This window comes from Amblyomma americanum, chromosome 8 (genome assembly GCF_052857255.1).
Source record: "Amblyomma americanum isolate KBUSLIRL-KWMA chromosome 8, ASM5285725v1, whole genome shotgun sequence".
Taxonomy (NCBI): Eukaryota; Metazoa; Arthropoda; class Arachnida; order Ixodida; family Ixodidae; genus Amblyomma; species Amblyomma americanum.
The window spans coordinates 82,426,514-82,447,086 of NC_135504.1; the positions used below are offsets into that span (position 1 = coordinate 82,426,514).

General features: G+C 43.2%; 1 pseudogene; it reads right to left on the reverse strand.

Annotated features, from left to right (window-relative positions):
* Positions 1 to 1,639: 1,639 nt before the first annotated feature.
* LOC144102549 (uncharacterized) lies at positions 1,640 to 9,211 on the reverse strand (annotated as a pseudogene).
* Positions 9,212 to 20,573: the final 11,362 nt, after the last annotated feature.

Genomic DNA, 20,573 nt, shown 5'->3' on the forward strand with positions numbered 1-20,573 from the left:
TATTTACTTTAACGCAAAATGTGCTATGTGGGTGACTGTACTATGTTTTTTCACCCTAATAAATGTGTTCATGAACTTTTAGACATGCTCCTCTGGGCTATTTTTCGATGTACTGCTGTAGTCAACTTGGTTATGAAGAGCACGTACAAAGAGTTGATAATTTTTAAACTTATACCATGTGATGTTGGTGACTTGCAGAATAACGCTTAAATCTTATTATATAACTTATACCCTCACACTAGGCAATTTTATCTCTCTTTCGAATCAAATGGCACTGCCTTTTAACCTCAGTAACCGTCTCATACACAGGAGCATATTATGTGGTTCGGTTCGAATGACGTTCGCCACCGAGTGAGTTTAGGGAAGTCATTCGTATTCGATCTCGAACCGAATGTGCACTGTGGACACCAGATGTGCACGAGAAACAAGCAACGCAAAAAAGGTAGGGGGTCTGGTGAAGGTATGAAGCTTTAACGTTTGAGTTGTGGTATAAAAGTATTAATGTTGGTGCGAAACTATTCGCACTGGAGGCTGTCGTAGATGGCTGTTACTTACCAGCTTAGCAGCGACTAACGGCAGCAGCCGAGCATGAAGCACGGCCCTGCCTGCGGCCATAGAATATTTTGGGTTCTGCGTTTCTTGTTATTTGGAGCTCCACGTGTGTTAAGCTCGCAAACAGTTAAAACTGTAACTGTGCACTTCTACTTTTCGAAGTTAATTTCATGCTTCGTGCTTCTCTGCCATGTCAGCCCTATTGTTTGTTTACATTTATGGAACTTTAGGTTGACTTTATACCTGTTTTGATGACAAAAGGGCTGCAGCATGACCAGAAATAGTTTTTTACACCTATGATATTGCACAGAAATATTTTCTCCCGCATTAAAAATGCTACTGAACAAGTTTGAACACCTTTTAAGAGCACTAATGCTCTTAATTGTACAATTTTGTTTCTTTGATCGTCATTGCTATCGTTTGAGAATAACATTTTTTTACTTAGTAGCTCCAAAAGAAGTCTGATAACATTCAGGTGCATCTAATGTCATTTGATTAGAATGACATTAAGTTTTCCAATGTGACAGGGGTATTAGTTTGTGAGCATTATTACGTCGGGAGGAACAACTCCAGGCGCTGTGCCCAAACGCTCATTCAGATTCAGTTCTCCTGTGTCCATGATGCACTGGTGCATGCAGTTCTTCCCATGAATTGCACTAGAAAAATATTGTACCACGTTTTTGCTCATTAAAGTGCTAAGTACTCCTGTAATATACAAAAGTGAAGATATTGATACCCAAATTTGAATGGCTGCTGCAGCTAATTATCAGGAACTGGGAGAAAGAAAAGATATCATGTTTTTCTGCTCTGCGTAGTAGTGCGTCAAGATAGTACTGCGCATTCACCACCTGCCTCAAGAAGGACAAATGAGAAAGCGACATACGAAGGGATAAGTACTATTATATTTCTATCTGTAATGTTGTCACTGTTTTGATGTACCACTGCAATAACTTTCCCCAACGACATGAAAGCTTACAACAAAAATTCAATTCGTAATATGGACCTTCTGGACCATCCTATTAGACTGACTATATCATTCACATACCTTTCTGCTAAATAAATCTAAGGTATCACTTATTTGAGCGTTTTAGTGGCCAGGAGGCAGCTGGATGGGGGGCTCCTGTTCCAAAAAGATATAATTGTCAAGGTCGAGGCATTCTACAGCATTAACGACAGAGTGGCAAGTATCGTACTTAAGCTGAATAAGAGATACAAGCTGAATGTTGTGCATTCATGCATGAGATAGTCGAAAAGCTCTAAAAAGAAGTGGAATCCGCAATGTGTAAGACAAAAACTCGGTACACACAAGTGACAGGCAATGTGTCATCACGGTAGTGTTGTCGAGCGTTCTGGCAGTTGGCGCAGCTCCCACGCAGAGGCACACAAGCCTAAGAAACCTGACGGCAATTCACACGAAAACAGCTATATGCAGGGTACTTTTAACATTAAAGTACAAGTGTTCGGAACTGAGTCCGACAGCATTACGGCTTCATCAGAAGGGGCTCTCTCGGTAACGATCGATGAAAACCCTTTCAATGCTTTGCTCTCTCGGCTCCTCTCTTTCGGGCTTGCTTTATGCCCGTGGTAGCATGACAGCATGCTTTCTTGCATCGGCTGGAATTTCTGACAAAAGGATGCTCCGGCAGGGGAGGGCGCATTTCCGCGACGGCTCCATGGCTGTTGGCACCAGGACCGGGCATGCGGGTGACACCTGTAGGGCAGAGAGGAGAGTTTGTGCTTCATCGGTGAGCATGGTGCCGGGCTTTAATAGCAAGCCAATGGAGGGAGCTTTCTGGAATCGGTCTAGGTTTGGGGAGGGGAAGAAGCTAATAACATTTATGAGTTAGTGGTCAGGGAAAATGCAGTGGACAGCACAATGGTACGGCAGAAGAGGTATTCCCCTTTAACCAGGGACGAGGGCTTTAGCAAGCGAACAGTTATAATATTGCAAATATCATTATGGAGCGTGCAAAAGAAGTAAGCGCTGGGATAGTTAGGATAATGGTAAGCTCTCAGAAACAAGGGCAAATTATGCATTTGAAAAACTGCAAGTTATGAGACCGTTAGACTTGTACATGGAACTTAACTGACGAAAGAAATCTGTAAACGTGAAGCAACTGAGCAAGAACTTTAAATGTGAAGAGAAGCTGGCATGCTCTATGTGCCGTACGTAGCATAAAAGCTGTCAAGTTGAGGCTAGGCATTAAAAAAAATCAGATATATCAGAAAATGACAAACACGGCAAGGCTATTATTATATGTTTCAGGGAATAAAAATGGCTGAGAAACTCTAAACAGATGTTTTCAGTACCCGAAATAATAAGGATGACATGACATAAGCAGTGGTACAGATGAGCTGTACATTCAGCTGGTAGCGAAAGAGGAAGTAAGCAAAGCCTTACAAGAAATGAAACGAAGGAAAGCGGCTGCTGAGGATCAGGTAACTGCAGATACGTTGAAGGGTAGCGAGGAGGCTGTGCTAGAAGAACTAGCCACTCTGTATAGGCAGTGTCCCACGACCTGTAACATATCGAGATCCTGGAGAAACGCTCACATTAACATTAGAAAGAGACATCAAGGACGTAGTAAAGTACAGACCGATCAGCTTACTGAACACTGCCTACGAGGTATATACTAGGGTAACTGCTTAGACAAATATAGGAACATTATTCATCAGTTAACGAAAACACAGGCTATTCGTCTGCTAATCATGCTGGCACTATCAGTCTGATGTTGGATGAGGGATTCGGAATTGCTTTAGACGGAACCACCGGTCAGGAACGACGCTTGCTCTGAACACCGCCACCACCACCAGGACAGGACTGCCGACGAGTTAAAGGAGTTGGAATTTGGGAGGAAGGTTACGAGAGGGATTATTTAGATTTGTATGCAAGATAGAGATAAAAATGAACTGCTCTCCGAAGAGAGGATCTTAAGGCAGGATCGTAATGGATGATCCCAAAATGGAGCATCCCAAAATGGAGCACACAAGAGAAGCATGATTCACTGCACTCGCCGTCCAGCTTTTATACAGTTCTCCGTCCCTAGATTCCCCAGGTTTAGGACGTCTCTGCCAGGGTGGGAGTGGCCTAAAACGTATTATCGCGCACAAACAGGCTCCACCGCACGCAGGGACACGCCCTCGTCGGGTGTCGAGTCCGGGAGAGAGGAGGATGCCCGCGGGTCCACTCCGACTGCGGAGGGGATGATCTCATAGATAGCCGAAAGATCCCATGCACCGCTGACACCTGTTCTTTAGATGTCAGCCGACGCGCCGGGCAAGATCGCACGGTCGGGTCAAGAAGCCGGAAGGAGTCGCTTCGTCATTTGTCATGCCTGCGAAGATTAGCGGACGGCGACCTCCAGCTCGCTGCCTTAACCCTACGCTTAAAGGGCCACAGAAAGGGGTGTTTGAGCTTGCCTCTAAAAAGTTTGAACTATGTAGAGTACAGGCCATCGAGCGTTCATGTCGCGTAGGAGACCTCATAAGCTAGCGCGAAATTTACAATTATTTTTAAAAATTCCCGCTTTCGCACCTCGCGGCGACGCGTGGTGCCGGGCTTTTGCGCGGAAACCTGGCAGATGACGTCACGTCTTGCAAATGACGTCAGCATCCGGGTGTAATTGTTGGTTCAAAGTGCCAAATTCTTTCAGACGTCACGCGCTACCACTGCCGCCGCCACTCCGCACGCTCCACAGCCGGCGTAGGTAGGGCTGGGGCCGAGTGAGTTGGGCCAACACCACCTAGACTTATTAAGGCCTCTCCACATTTGCGTGACGTCACCACACTGCGACGGCCCAGTAGGTTCGGCTTCCGCGCTCGCACGCGTTTCGCGCATTTCAAAGTGCTGATTATGTCTTTCGAAAAGGAAATTACTTTTTTTTAAAATCGTGTTTTGCTTGCCCACACCCTAACCGAATGTTTTTTTTGTTCTTGTTTCTTTGAAAGTATAAGCAATAACATTTTAGCAGAATTTTACTGACTTTATATCAAAGCGCGCATGTGTGAAGATACGTTCGTAATATTTTTTTTATTGAAAATGAACAACGCAGAGGACTTTCACAAGTCGTATTTTATTTTCAGATGAGAAACACGATCAGTAGGAGTAGGAGGTAAGGAAACTGTTACAGCACTGAATCATAAAATGCAGTAAGTGAAGCCAACAACAGAAAAGCTGTAACCAGAAAGCAAACAAAAGAAAATATGCAGAATATATAATACAATGCAAAAACTGGTTTCAAAACTAAAAAAACTAACAAAAACAGTCACAAGCACACAGAGTAGTCAATTGTTCAATGTCTTCTATTTTCTCTCTTTTTTTTGCAGCCTTTTCAACTATAAGTTGATCATTTTTTCTTTTACAAAGGTTATTTAGAAGCGTGTTTGCTGCTGCACTTAGGACATAGTGCATTACCAACTGTGGAGTGTGCCCATTCTCACACACATCAAAGTCAATGCCGTCATTTAACATATCATGTGTGAGTGCCAAGAGAGCCTCCTTTTGATTCGGTAGTGCATGAAACTGTGTCGCATGCTGTTCGCTTCTCAGTTTGTCAAGAACTATCTCAGCAGTAAGAACAGCATTTACTATGGCAGGCTGTGGAAACTTGAGACTACCACGAGTCATGGCCTTGACTAACTCCCCACCTTCTACTTCAATTTCATCTTCTAGCATTAAATTTTCTTTGCAAGTCATGCATGACAGCTTTTTGAACGCAGCGTGGGCACAATAGCCAGCAACGTAAGTGGTTGCTGGGAGATTTGGCGCCTTGGCATAATCGTCGTCCGTTACCTCAATGTCAAACACTTAAAGTACTGCCACCGCGTCTGTTGCAGCCTCAAACTCTGGGAGCTCCAGAATGTTCTGCAGACGAAGCTTTCGCTCCGACTCATAGACTTGTCTTATGGAAATGTGGTATTGCGCACCGGAGAGTTGGCGGTATTTGCCAAACCTCTCTTCCAAGCAATCAGTCTGAAACTTTCCTAAAAGTACATACTCGAAGTTCATTTCATCTAGGCAATACCTAGTCACCTTTACCAAGGTGTCTGTCGTGAGTCGGAGCGCACTGTGAGTCTCTCTTGTAAGTATGCCTGTGTCAAATTTGAGAGACTGCCACAGACCTAGCCCCTCCACTATACTTAACAGAAACTGGATCTGTGGACTTGACTCTGATGTAATCGGTGACTGCAGCTCATCACGAAGTCGAGTACCCTTGTTGCATGTCTTTACATTTACAATGTTCCACCCCTTTGTTATTGTTTCAAGGAACTGTGCAGTACCAGACACATGATCTAGCTCAAGTCTGGGCCCACATGCTCGCAGAGCTGCTGCCGTAGACGGGCTGAAAATCCTTAGCGCAAGCTTGTCATTCTGTCCCTCAATATTCGATGGGTTCAGAGGTTTAGACGAAAGTGTTGGTGCTGATTTAATCAGCTGACCCTGTTCTTTCGAGGGAAGTTCTCGAAGTGTTTTGAATGAAGCTTTAAGTATAGGTGGCTTTATATTAGGTCCTGTGGGGCTAGGAAAGAACATGCATGTTCCAGCATTTCGCTGATTGATCCAGTTATTCCTGACGCATTTCATTAAGTGTACACGATCAATCAGAAAAAAGAGAGGACGTTTAGAGTCTGCAGGGTGTGGATACACACTCTGAAGTTAGCAGGGGGCCCCAAAAAGTGACATTGTTTTCCGGTTGATTGAGGTATTGTCAGCTATGACTGCGATTATACGCAACCCAACATGCTCTAGCTGAGTAATGATGCTATGCAGAATAGTGTGAAGCTGCTGTGCGTTGATGCGCTCTACTGGCAGTATGTGCACAACATTCTTCTGACGCGAAAGCAAGCTTTGCATCATAAAAACATGGGCTGTTTTTGCTGCCTTAGGGCTATTTGTAGCCGCACCAACAATTACTCCTCCCTTATAATCAAATTACGGCTGCAGGTGAATTTTGTCTATCATGAGTTCAACAATTTTTTCATGCTCCGTCATTGCTGCGACAAGCTTCTTTGCATACGATAGGAAAGAAGTGCCTTGCTGTTCAGTGGCCGGGCTTACGCTGTAGGAGTTACATATACGACGTATTGTAGATCGATGGGGTAATCTAAGGTTTTCGGAACTGTGAAGGAACCTATAAGCATGCGGAGAAACTGTAAATAAAATGCTTGAGAATACCAGCAACTCTGCAGAATACCGGGATGACCTGCTATGCTTGACAAGAAGAAGAGAAACTTGCTCTTTCGAAAAACTAACAGCATTGGGTTGTTCAACATCTGCCAGCTCACAATTTAAGGCACCTTCAAGCAGGGAAAGTGCCAACTTCAGCAAACCATCAATTTTTTCTTCATGCTTAGACAACAATTTTCCGTGAAACGACTCTACAGCATCCAGCAGACCTATCAAGCAACGGATATCATGTACTGTGTGAGGGATGGTATCTATGCCATCAATTGTAGTCAGCTGCACATTTCGGTAATGAACTTTCACCGTGAGGTTCTCTAAGACCGTAACTGACGACAAAACACGAGGGACGTCATCAACAGCAAGATTGAGAAAAAGGACGCAGGCAGGTCGAGAAATAACATTCCAAAACTCAGAAAGCTTGATTTGAGGAAGGCACTCCAGTAAAACTTGGAAAGTGTCAATCTTGTTCTTTGCTTCTTCCTCCTCGTGTGTCTGGAGTGACATGGCGATGGCATCTCGTAAAGAAGCTGCTTCAAGACGCATTCTCTTTTCAGTCGGTGCTTCTCGGGACGTAGTGGCGGGCGCAGAAAGGTACGCGGGACAGTTCGAGAATACACTGGGAATGGCGTCGGAGCTGAGTCGAGCGATGCAAATTACTAGAACATATCGTTCATAAGCACATTACAGAATTTCTTGAAGCTAACAATATCTTGTGCAAATTTCAGCATGGGTTTCGGCGCGGGCTCAGTACCATTTCACAACTTGTAGAATTCACGCACGACATTGCTAGTTCCCTCGACACGGGCTCACAAATCGACGCTTTATTTATCGACCTTTCTAAAGCTTTTGACACCGTTCTCCACAGCAAACTTCTTTGTAAACTTAATGCAATACTCAAAAACCCGTTACTGGTAGACAGGATATCAAGCTTTCTTTCTAATCGTACACAGTATGTTTCTTTCAACTCCTGTTCATCTGACACTGTTAATGTATCATCCGGTGTACCACAAGGATCTGTGCTCGGACCACTGTTGTTCTTATTATACATTAATGATTTTCCAGAAAATATTATTTCTAAAATTCGGTTGTATGCAGACAATTGTGGGATATACAGTTCAATTAACACCCCTGAGGATCACGCGCAACTAAATCAGTCATTCGTGTCATTCTGCTCATGGTGTGAAACATGGCAAATGCAAATAAACTTTCGTAAATCTGTATACAAGTCATTCTGTAATCGCACAATACCATCTTCTTACAGCTACTCATTCAAAGATAACTCTCTGAATCAAGTGTCCGAGTACAAATATTTAGGTCTTCTTTTTTCTTCTAACTTGTCCTGGTCAAAGCATATTAACACAATATCCAATAATGCAATGCGGAGGCTCGGTTATCTAAAACGTACACTTAGTGTTGCCCCCCAAGAAACTAAACTGGTAACATACAAAGCTTTAATTCGTCCACTTTTGGAGTATGGGTCAATAATCTGGAATCCTCATAAACAGTCCGATATCAGTAAGCTGGAATCCGTCCAAAGGAAAGCAGTACGGTTTATTTGCCGTCGGTATGACAGAAATTTTTCACCTTCATCCACTCTTCCTGCCATAGGCCTTTCCCTCCTTTGTACCCGCCGCGACAATGAGTGTTTAAAATATTTTCATGGTATTGTTAATTCATCTCGCTTTGCTTCACTGTCTGAGTATTTGCATTTTTCAGCATCTTCATCTACAAGGAGCTACCACCCATTGAATGTAACACCCATTCACGCGCGCACTGATGTGTTCAAATTTAGTTTTTTTCCTCGTGTTATCGAACGATGGAATTCTTTACCCGGTGCTATACGCTCCCTGGAACCAAACCTATTTTTCAATGTTGTTTCAAATCTGTGATTAGTCTGTTGCATTTCTGTCCTGTATTTTAATGGTGTTCACTTCTGAATATGTCGTCCCTCTCTGCCTTTTTTTCCCACTCCTGCAATAGCCCCATCGGGGCTGCAGTATATGTAAATAAATAACTAAATAAATAAATAAATAAATAAAATAAATCTTCAATTTTGCCTCGACGACTTTGCCCGTTTTTGAGTCCACATACTTGAAGAAGTCCGAATGTCTGATTCTTTAAAGTGCCGCTCGCAGACCTGCAAAGCCCAGCGCAGATAAGGTTAGCATATTTAAGATGATTAATTCCATGGGTGCAATAGCAATTAGCGCAGTGAAATATTTCAAATTTAGAATATTTCCAGCTCGCCCACTAGGCCATGTTGTAGCGCATTATGTACACACAGCTAAGTCGCGGAATAAATATCACGCTTTTTCGACTTACCACTGAGCGCTTTCCGGGTTCGAAATCAGCACGTGGAATGGCTTTCAACCATTGCCTCCTTCTGTCAGCATCAGCTGGGAAAGTGAAGACGCGCACAGTCTTTTCTCCATCGTAATTCCCGCGGCAGCCGGGAACACAACAGTGTCCTGACATTTTAACAAACGGCTCAGGAACTGTCACATGCGCACAACACTTTCACAGACGTTTCCCAGGATTGCACTTCGAGTATTCACATCCCGCAAGGAAGCTTCAGCAAATGACACAGAAAGAAAGGACGGCGGAGGAACAGCATGTAACAAACGACACGTGCAGCACATGTTCAAACACGACGGTAGTGATGTTTACAGCAATCTCGATGTCTCCTTTCAAATGATTGCTTTCGACAATTTACTAGAAAAACTGCACAAAGTAAGCTTTTAAAAGATTGAACAGTTTCCAGAAATGCGAACGAAGATTGTTACATTGAACCAGATATCTTTCATGTCTTTTAAAACGGTGAAATTCATTATCTTCAATTTGCTATACGCAAACACGCCTCGGAGTACTCCGCACTTCAACAATTTGAAACAGCGCGGGAGGAGAACGGTGGCAGCGGCCGCCAGGAGGTGTTGCCGCAGCGGTCGGCGGTGGCTGCTCCCGCGTCGTAGTGCGGTGACGTCACGCGTCGGAGGAGAAATCGTGGAGAGGCCTTAAAATACGGGGGTAGGTGGTGTTGGTTGAGCCGGCGGAGGAGCGCTGCCGTTTTGACGTGCGAGAGTAGAGGGAAAGGCGCGAAGACGCGGAAGTTGAAATTTTGTCTGCATATAACTCACCTTCTACAAAACGCATTAAATAATTATTTCTGGGAGATAATTATGAAACGTCTTTTAACATCCCAAACAACCGCACCTTTTTTGAGACCCCCTTTATGGGTCCCTTTAACGTCTTCTACCAACAATGAGGCTGCATTAGTTCCCTGAGCTTCGTCATAGGCATTTGGGAAAAACAGTGGCCGCTGGTTCACTTAGTTCCCGGAATCCACCCGGGCGATGCTCCGGGTTACTCGGGTCGGGAACGTCCACCGGAGCGATTCGTATCGCGTGGCTCGCAACCATCCCGAAAAAGCTTAGTGTTGGTTTCCAACAGGTGAGCCTTGCCGACGACGCCGCTAATACAGACGAGCGGACGCCCGAATGTATCACCGAGGATAGAGAAAAGCGCGGAATGCAACCAACCCCTGTATATAGCATTGATAGACTATGAAACAACCTATGACTCAATCGAAAGCTCAGCAGTCATGAATTCGTCGTGAAACCATGCAGTTTAAACGTAATTGTAGAAATGCTGGAAAATATTTACAACAGTTGCACAGCAGCCATAGTCCTCCAAGTGAAAAGTGCAAAGATTCCACTGAAGAATCGGACAGACACGATATCCCCTGTACTGTCAATCGCGTGTTTACTGAAGCTGTTGACTAACGTGGGTTGAAAAAGTCGATGATAAACGTCAGCGGAGATGACTGCTGACATTGCCTTGCTAAGTTACTCAGTGGACGAACTGCGAATTACCATTGAGGGCCTAAAGAGGCAGGGCATGTGTTGTTCAAATTATTTTCGTTACTAGTTCTCGCTATGCTAAATTTTCTCAGTAGGTACTCCACATCCTGCGTACTGGGCTTCTACTGATTGTGATCATTAAATTAAAAAAGAATTCGGTGCGATAAATTGGTCTGATGTGAAGAAATACAATAGTACTTTTCTTTCACACGCCAATCTATTTCACTTGTGATCCTGCTTCAATTCTAAGTCCATTACCTTTCACTCTGCTATCTATTTCAATCCTGCTTCCATTCCCACTTCGACTACGCAATGATACCAAATGTCTCACACAGAGAGATCACGGTGAGTCTCATTGATAGATCGCGGCGTTAAGACAAGGTTTGATGAGCCCGGCTGAACATCGCCGCATCTCGCTGTTTTGGAGGCCATATGTATTGAACATGAACGCTTCCACACAAATGGAAGTTGCCACGGCGCTAAATATTCGTTTTCCCACAAAACAAACGCGTGTTCTTCGCATTGTCAGACTTGGCCCTGTTTTTCATAGTAGTAGTCTGGGGCTTCATTCAGGCGCAGCATTTAGGCACCACGATGTCGCTGTCGTGCTGTTCGTCGTCCAGGCCTGTCGAGCCGCGAGTGTGGGAGCCCAAGCAACCACAGATATCCGTCGGACGTCCAAACTAGATCCGAACGTCCTGTGACGAGATTGGACGTCCATCGGACGTACGAACAGAATCCGGTTTCGGATATACTTATCCGTACGTTCATCGGACGTACGAACAGTGTCCAGTTTTGTATATCCGCATGAGAGACGAAGCGTACGTCCGAGGTATGTACGGCTGAGTATTTTCCCAGGACATGAGTATGGACGTTTTTTATTTTTCGCACAGAAAAATTGCGGCTTTCGTGTATGTATATTTCGTATTATTTTTAATAAAATAATAATAATTGGTTTTTGGGGAAACGAAATGGCGCAGTATCTGTCTCATACATCGTTGGACAACTGAACCGCGCCGTAAGGGAAGGAATAAAGGAGGGAGTGAAAGATGAAAGGAAGGAGGAGGTGCCGTAGTGGAGGGCTCCGGAATATTTTCGACCACCTGGGGATCTTTAACGTGCACTGACATCGCACAGCACACGGGCAACTTAGCGTTTTTCCTCCATAAAAACGGAGCCGCCGCGGTCGGGTTCGAACCCGGGAACTCCGGATCAGTAGTCGAGCGCCCTAACCACTGAGCCACCGCGGCGGGTGTATTCTTTTTATCGAGAAAGACTTATCCCGCAAATAAATTTTGAGAATTTTGTGGGCAAGTTGGCTCGAAATCGCATTAATTCAAAGTGCATATCTGCTTGCATGAAATCTTTTGCGTCAGCTACATGGTTTGACGCGAATGCGTTTGTAAATTGGACCGATTCCGCAATTCTTTCTGTAGTGCAAGGGCCGCCAATGACCCAAAATAATTTAAGGGCGGAAGCAGGTGTTGCACAATTTTGAAGCATCTCGGTTACTAATTCTAAGTTTATAATACTTCTACAAATTATGTAAATTGTGCGACATCATGCCCACTTTGTTCGTTAAACTTGCAGTTGAAAGCATTCGTAAATTCAAAACTCCCGCCAAGTACTCCTATCATCGTCATCATGTATGTCAGTTTGCGGCCAGTCCAATCCAATCCAACAGTCAACATTGCGCCACTGCTGTCATTTTGTTGTGAAGCGTGGTGCTGCTTTAGATCTTTGTTATTACCAAAGCGTCGTTTTGTTTGGTCTGCGGACAAAAGTGGTGTGGCACTTGAGCAATTCGAAAGACGCAGGGAGCGCCTGAAGCTCTTCTGGAACGCTGGAATGCTGTACTGCGCCGCAAATGGTTGCCTGTGAAGGTGAGTAGTACACTGCTTGAAAATTACTTTTGAGCAATGCAGCAGGATCATATAGCATTTGTTCGTAAAGTCTGGGGTTGAAAGCACGAGGTGATGGCTTCTTTGTTAGCCGCGAACATCACAATCTTGCCGCGCAAAATGTGTAATATACTGTGCCAGTTCACTTTCTACCATCTGATTTAGGTGCACTTTTTGCTCGAAATCTTTTCATTATAATCAGTTTCACAGTTTTTTACACTTCATTCATCTACTGCTTTTCATCTCATGTTTTATATGTTGAAAAATGAGTGCTATTTCACTATTTCCTGTGTGATCTGTTTTCCCGCGGCGACGGAGAAGATAGCATTGTTGTTGCTACTGGCTGTGCTCCGAGATTTGTTGAATACATAAATGCATTTGTACTCCTGTCACACTGGATTTGAAACAGTTGACATTCAGTACACAAAGTGCCGTTCAGCTTCCTTTGGTGTTATCTGGCAAAACAGTGTCATTGTCTAGTGATAGCAGTAACAGTAAGAAAACATGCATGATATAAAAGTTATACTACACACCTAAATTTTATTGTCAGTATACTTATTCTTTCTACATTCATTTAAAGGCTATAAATTATGATGTGAAATGCTTGCTTGACGACTTGATCTGTAATAGGTGTGCTCTGTAAACACTTCTGTTAATTGGTTGATGTTTCCTTAGGCTACTGCATTTTTGCACGTGTTTGACAAGACTGATGTTTGCTGCTTTGTCTTTTCAGAAATTCTGTGGGTGGGAAGATTATGGACGTGCTTTCCAAGTTTTTCATACCTGAAGTCAGTAATTTTACGAATATAAGTCACTCCTCTGCTTATGTACATCAACGACAATAAAAATATGCGTGCTCTACATTAAACTGTTTTCCATTTTATTGCCTCGCGGGAGTGAAAAAAGCATGCATGCACCATATATGCAAATATTCGAGAAAGATCCGGCAATGGACGTCCTCAAACGGACGTCCGACGGTGAGACAAACGTATACCTTTCGACTCTCATCGGACGGCCGACAGACGTACACCGGCTGTTTGCGGATGTTCAGCGGACGTCCGGAACATCTGAAACAGACCTCCGTCGGCCGTCCAGTGGATATCTGTGGTTGCTTGGGAGGGGTGGGAAAGAAACCCGATTGGAGAAAGCAGGGCATGAAAATAAACTGCATTGAGAGGTTGGCGTCAGGGGCAGGGCAGTAGGGAGATGAAAGGTCGCGACGCTATTTGTACAGGTAAAACCGTGCAGGTGTGCATATTTGGGCGTTTTGCCGACACTGGTAGGATAAAGGGATGAGTTCACGCTTCGCTAATGAGACCAGTGCAGGGCTTCAAGAGACAGCCAATGGAGGTAGCTTTAGTTGTAAAACTTCTGGTACAGCTAGGACATCAATGCCTGCTGCAAGGGTAGGCACTGTTAGTCGCCATCTACAGCTCCAAGCCAGTCGCGCTAGGTTCCGAGAGTGGGAGGAGTGGGAAAGAATAATAGAGAAAGGCGGGTGATTTGGTGACTAGTAGTAGAATGCATCTTGAAACCAACAGGACAGGAAATTGGGTTGCGGACAACAGGGCAGGATAATAACGGTGTGAGAGTTTGGCATCAGGGGCAGGGCAGTAGGGACATGAAGGATCGCGATGAAAGGATGTGATCCTCCTGCACAGAAAGATCAGGCTGAGAGAGAGTTAACTACCAAGGCGGAGAGCACTGTAATACTCTTCGATGATGGCGCGAAGGGGCAGGACCTGGGCCGGCCCTTACAAAAATGGCTATCAACTTTATAATTTGTATTAACTTTCTATGTAATCTAGTAACCTTGTAGTTACTTTTACATTCTGTCAACAATTGTTGATAGAAAGTTGGTAGGAGGTTACTTCCTTGTATGTACTCCTGTCAGTAGAAAGTTACTAGAAAAAAATGTTTACATTCTATGCACCTTTGTTAATAAAAAGGTAGTAGAACGTTACTTCCCTGTATATACGCCTGTCAATAGAAAGTTGCTATAAAATACTGGTGCAGTTCGACACATCGAGAGAAATGAGGCACAAACTGCATTGGGTTCAAGGTGATTTAAACTCTTGTTCGCATAACCGTGAAATATCACTTGAGTGCCCAGTGAAATCTGTTGCAGCTAGTTAACAATTTCCCTATATCGACGAGCGTCCAGCGTTTTTCGCAGCAAATTCATTCGGGATCAAGTCAGGGTATAGAAACCTGTTTTCAAAACTGAAGATATATTCTATTTTAGTAAATTTTTCTTATTGCTTTTTATGCACTGTTGTGAGAAAAAATATACTGGAAACCGAAAAAACACGTTTGTTCATGCGAATAAAAACCTAAAATAATCATGTACTATAGCCCAACACTTCAAAGCTATTAAAGCAACCTTGAACACGAAATAAAGATTAGCAATCACATTCTGTTAGCTTAGCATATTCTATTAGCATTTGTTGATAGGAAGTTGGTACAATTTTCTTACTGCTTTGTATGTACAGTTGTCAGTAGAAATATACTAGAAACCGAAAGTTTTTATCATGCGAACAAATGCCTAAATTAAGTACTGCAGCTTAACAGGACAAAGCAACTAAAGCAACCTTAATTGGACGCGAAACAAATATTAGCAGTCACAGTCTCTTAGCCGAGCGTATTCTGTTAATATTTGTTGATAGGAAGTGATACAATTTTCTTACTGGTTTCTATACACTGCTGTCAATAGAAATATACTAGAAAAAATTGCTTTTCAGGAAAGGGAATGACGCAGTAACTGGCTCATATATCTCGGTGGACACACGAACCCGCCGTACGGGAAGGGATAAAGGAGTGAGTGAAAGTAGAAAGTAAAAAAGAGGTGCCGTAGTGGAGGTCTTCGGAGTAATTTCGACCGCCTGAGGGTCTTTAATGTGCACTGAAATAGAACTGCACACGGACGCCTTTTGCGTTTCAAAGCACATGGACGCTTTTTGCGTTGTCCAGGCACCACTCATCCCCTAGGGGATGAGTGGTGCCTGGACAAAAGTTTCACGGATGAGCTGGCTAGTCAGCTCATTACCCTCAACCCCCGAGTGCCCAGGTGTCCATGGAAGAAGGGTTAAGACCGCGGAGACGCAAGTGCGGCGTCGAGTTCCGTAAACCCCAATCAACCAGTCCACATTCATCGGATGTCCGAGGTATGTCCTTCATTGGGGCATACGGTTATCCGTGGGAGAGATCCGCCGAGAGATAACCATCCCGAATATTCGCCAGGGGATCTTTTGAAGACATTCGCAGGTATATTGCCTTCTCCACCACCATGAAGCAGGCTAGAACTACAACCACCAAGTACATCTCTCGGGGCCATGGGTTTATGAAAAGCCGGCAGAATGTCCGAAATCTTACATACGTTTGTCGTGTGTTATATGCATGAATGTGTGAATCAGTCAACGACCACAGTGGTAAAGCGTATCAAATTCGGGATTATTTTATTAATGACATGAATGCAGTTTCCACAAGAAATTATTAAAGCTGGCCATAGAGATGGTTTATGTAGCAGGTTTATGTACACACCACAGACGGATTTATGGCCAAAGTGGGCATGTTTCCTGCAGAAAACAGTGCACACTAAGTTCAGAATATGCCATTAAAGCAAGCGAATTTGACAGACCACATTCACTTTACTGCAGTAACTCCACAGTGCCCAGTAATTATCAGTAGCTGCAAGAGCAAGTTTACATCTTGCAGAACCCGTAAGTCGTAAGCAACGGAGGTGAGAATATTTCTTTAAATGCAAAATACTCTGCTTCTCCAAAAAAGCTGCAGAAACAAAAGACATATATGCCCTGATGCAAACAGCTTTGTACCAGTTCACGAAAAATGTGTTTACAGTGCAAGACACTACAGCTACTCCTACAGGCGGTCTCACTCATATACCTTAAAAGTTCAAATGTGAGAATAAGGGTCCTTACCACACAGTTTCAAGCTACCTGATGGCAGGTTGGGCACAAAGTACACTCATAGATAAAAGTTTGGGGTATGTGGATTTCAAGAAAAAGGGTTTTTTTGCATTCCTCGGTAGGCAGCCACCGGAAATTTTTTTCAGTAAGATCAGATATGTCTCCATCGAAATTCGACCGCCGTGGCCGGGATCGAACACGCGTCTTTCGGGTCAGCAGCCGAGTGCCATAACCGCTGAGCCACCGTGGCGGCCAGATAGACCTTAATACCAAAAGTAAACAAGAACAAACAGTTTAAGTTACCGACATAAGGGTTTTTAAGAAGTGTTTTAATTGTGACAGTGAGGAAAATGAAAAGGTCAAATGAGGCAGAGAATTGAAAATTTTGGGTATACAATAATAACGAGTGAAGCAGCCATAATGAGCGTAGCAGCGAGGTACCGTATAACGGTGATGTCGAAAACGACGAACAGGAATGAAAGGAACCAAAATTGCACTCTCCCAAAAGTGAGCAGGAATAACTACATCAAGGAAGAGGGCTTCAAAAGAGGGCAGCTGTAAAAACGAAAATTTATTGCAGTCAGGTGAAACGTCCATGTTGTGTGCCAGGGATTGAAGGATGTACCTTAGTATAGCACTTAATTTTATTCGCCAAGTCTTTGAGCAGTGTTAATAAATAGATACTCCAAATCTGAGGATACCATAAATAAGGAAATGTGCAATAAGGTTGCGAGTCTGAAAACGTAATAAATATCGAACATTGTACAGAAGCATGATAAACCACAAAGCTTGTTACTTTCTACGGTAAGATGACTATTCCAAGAAATATCTCTGTGAAAAAGTTTACCAAGGTACATGACACTATTTCAAAAATTATTAGGAATGCAATAGCAACTAAGACATTGCGAGGAATATAAAAACAATCTTTCAACAAAGGTAAGATTTTTATGGGGATCATGGAAACAAATTAGTTTTGTTTTCGGTTGATTAATTGAAATAGAATTTTTTAGGAACCAGTCCATAACATGCATCACATGTGCTCTAAGATGCTCTAAGAGCAATGATGGTCTAAGAGCATCATTAGATAGAGGCAGCGATGAATTTGTTGACAACAATAGCATCTCATCAGCGTATTAAAAAATGTAACATTTTGCCAAAGCATTTCATTAATCATTTACAAATAAATTTAAAAGCAAAGGTGATAAAACAGAGCCCTGTAAAACACGTGCCGACAAAAATGATTCTGAACTTCGATGCCCGCTTATTTCAACAGCATCAACCCCGACCAAGGGAATGCCAGCCCTTCCTCCCAATTTCGAACAACTCATGGAGGCGAGAATTCAGGCCGTGGTGCAGGCGGCCATCCAGGCCTTCACAAATCAATTCGCCAACCTCACTACCCGTCTAGACGAGTTTGCTCGCCAAATTGACGAACGATTTAAGGAGCAAGAGTCTCGCCATGCGACAGCCTGTGCTGCCGTGCGGCCTAAAAAGAAAGCCCGGCTCCACACCGTCTCCAACTCCTACACTGCAAACGAAAGCTTCAGTGATGGCGAGACCACGAACTAGCCTAACCATCTGGCAGTGGAACTGTCGAGGCTTTGGTTCCAAGCGGGGCTGTGAATACACACACATTGATATGGTGGCTCACCCGTGACATGTTTGGCTGTGAGATTTTTCGTAGCAGGTATAACGGCGAAAGGCTGTGATAGCCATGAATCTCGGCGCGGCCGATTCTGACGTCGACGAACGAAGTCGCAACAAACTTTGCAAAACCGCAGGTGAGATTCTAAAACAGCATCGCGGGAAACAGTTAACGTTCGCGCTAGTTCTACTTCAGAATTAAATTAATAAAAGGCATCACACCACGATCGTGACACAACTCGTTCGACCGCTAGTCGGCTAGACTGCGCTGAAGACCACCCATATATGCAAGCGTTCTAACTACGATCTAAAGTTTTTGCGTCCTAATATTTAAAGAGTGTCCCCATTGAAAGGGACGCTATGCCCTAACATGCAATTACGATTTCAGAACGACGACGCGATTCGTATCACGAATTCTCGTAACCAAGGATACGGGACTAGAACAAGCTATAGGTTAGCAGTACATATTCGATCGTTTGTAATTATAACAGGGAAATTCACATAGCTGAGACCAGGCACAGGTTAAATCATCAGTTATTCAAACTAGCACACCGCAATCTTTATATATGTATTTTAATTGCCTTTATTTTGTAGCTTTTCCATCAATCCATCCACAATTAAGTTGACAGTAACAATGTCAAGTAAGCAGGCCTCCTTGCTGTCTCCCCACTTAACTTTTATTGCAAAAGACACTTCTCTATTCGTCGATATATGTAGTGTGTATCTGAATTGCGCATGTATTAAAAATTCCATATTTTAGTACTCTGCTGTCGAATACGATCCAAAGCACACAAGAATATTACGACGTTCCCAGTAATTTCGAATATGTAAAATCAGTTGTAACTGCAGCAGTTGTGCATTTCACAGAAGAGTGACCGTGCAACAGTACTGCATTCTCACTGTAATGTTCTTCGGTCTATTAGAAAAGGCAACAATGAAATAGCACAGTGTGATGACAATTAAAGGGACAAAGCCATCTACCACTGCGATGAAATGCTGAGCTTTCTTTTGCAGTGACAGCGGGTGACAAGTTTTATTTTAGCAGTGATTCCTTAGCTCATATTGCAATGACAATTGCACTAGTTAGAATGCAGCAGTGCAAACAAGCCTGGAGAGTTTTGCTCAAAGCCAGTCAATGGTGACACACGCAAAAACAAGCTGGCATGTTATCTAAACAACTCCAAAAAATTCTTAATTAAAGTGCCCATGTGAGTGAAAACAAAGTGGTTGCTTAGCACTTAGTAAAAGGTTATACATGGATATTGCCTTCAGTGTAAACAAACATGAAGTGGGAATTGGTAAACTGACTTACATCTGGACGGCTGAGGTTGGAAAAGAATACTTCATATATTCAGGGAAACAGGATGCACTGACCATGAACAGTGGTTGTCTCAAGCAGAATTTGTAGAAATATATTTACAAGGTGAAAGCTGTGTTGTTGCAAAACACAATTAAATAAAAAAATAAGCATATAAGTGTGTGTAGGCCATATTGCGTATATCCTCTCATAGAGCTTTACAGTAATGTTTAAGACTCTTTTCTGAGCAGATAAAAAATGAGGGATCGTGACAGTAATCCTGGTACCAAAACAGCAGATAAAAGTGAGCATTTTCTGCACAACTTGTCATGTAAAATTTTTTGACCGTGTTAGCGGTTGTTATTAGCAACATCTTCTCCAAAGTAAAGCTTATTTTATTGCCAGTTTGGTTTTCAAACAGGCAAAGTTCCCTTTAGGTATACCATATGTTAAAATGACTTAGTCGTAAACCTAACTGCTTGAAGATCATTGCCCAGGATATGCCCACTTTTCGGCTTCATACAGGAAGTGTATGTGAATTAAACAGTTCTAGAAGGGCTGCATATATTAGGCAAACAAATGTCTTGTTTTGCGGCCTCTTTTTTCGAAATAATACACCAAATGATACTCCTCCTTAGGGCTTTATATGAAAACTTTTGTTACTAAGGTAAGAAAAACAGCAACTCTATGAATGAATTCACACTGAGTACACGTTTGTGCCTTTCCGTGCGTTTCACTGCCGTCAATGTAAGAACATCACATTCACACTAAAAATTCACAGCAGCTGTAATTTGACTCCATTCATGACAACACAACTATATGTGAAATTTTGCCTTTTTATAGAGAAGAAGGAGGCACCTTTTTATAAACACTGTAAATTCTGGCCCTAAAATATACCTGGCTGGCAATTCCACATGAGGATAAGGATCAAATGACACGCGCACATGAAAGTCGCATGCGTAAACACATGCACATAGCATTTTAACCACATCATATAACGGAAGTCTCCACGTTGCTTCGCTTGAAACACGGTAGGATACAAGCCCAAAGGAAATACAGACATGTATCAGCTCGCAATGGAGGCGTAATGGCTGAGAGTAAAAACAATTAATGCAGTCCTTTCAACATTGCCAAATAGGCCATTCCAGAGCACGCAGACAGTTGTTCTGGAGGGTTGGAATGTTGATATTGATATTGGGATGGGAGACCATA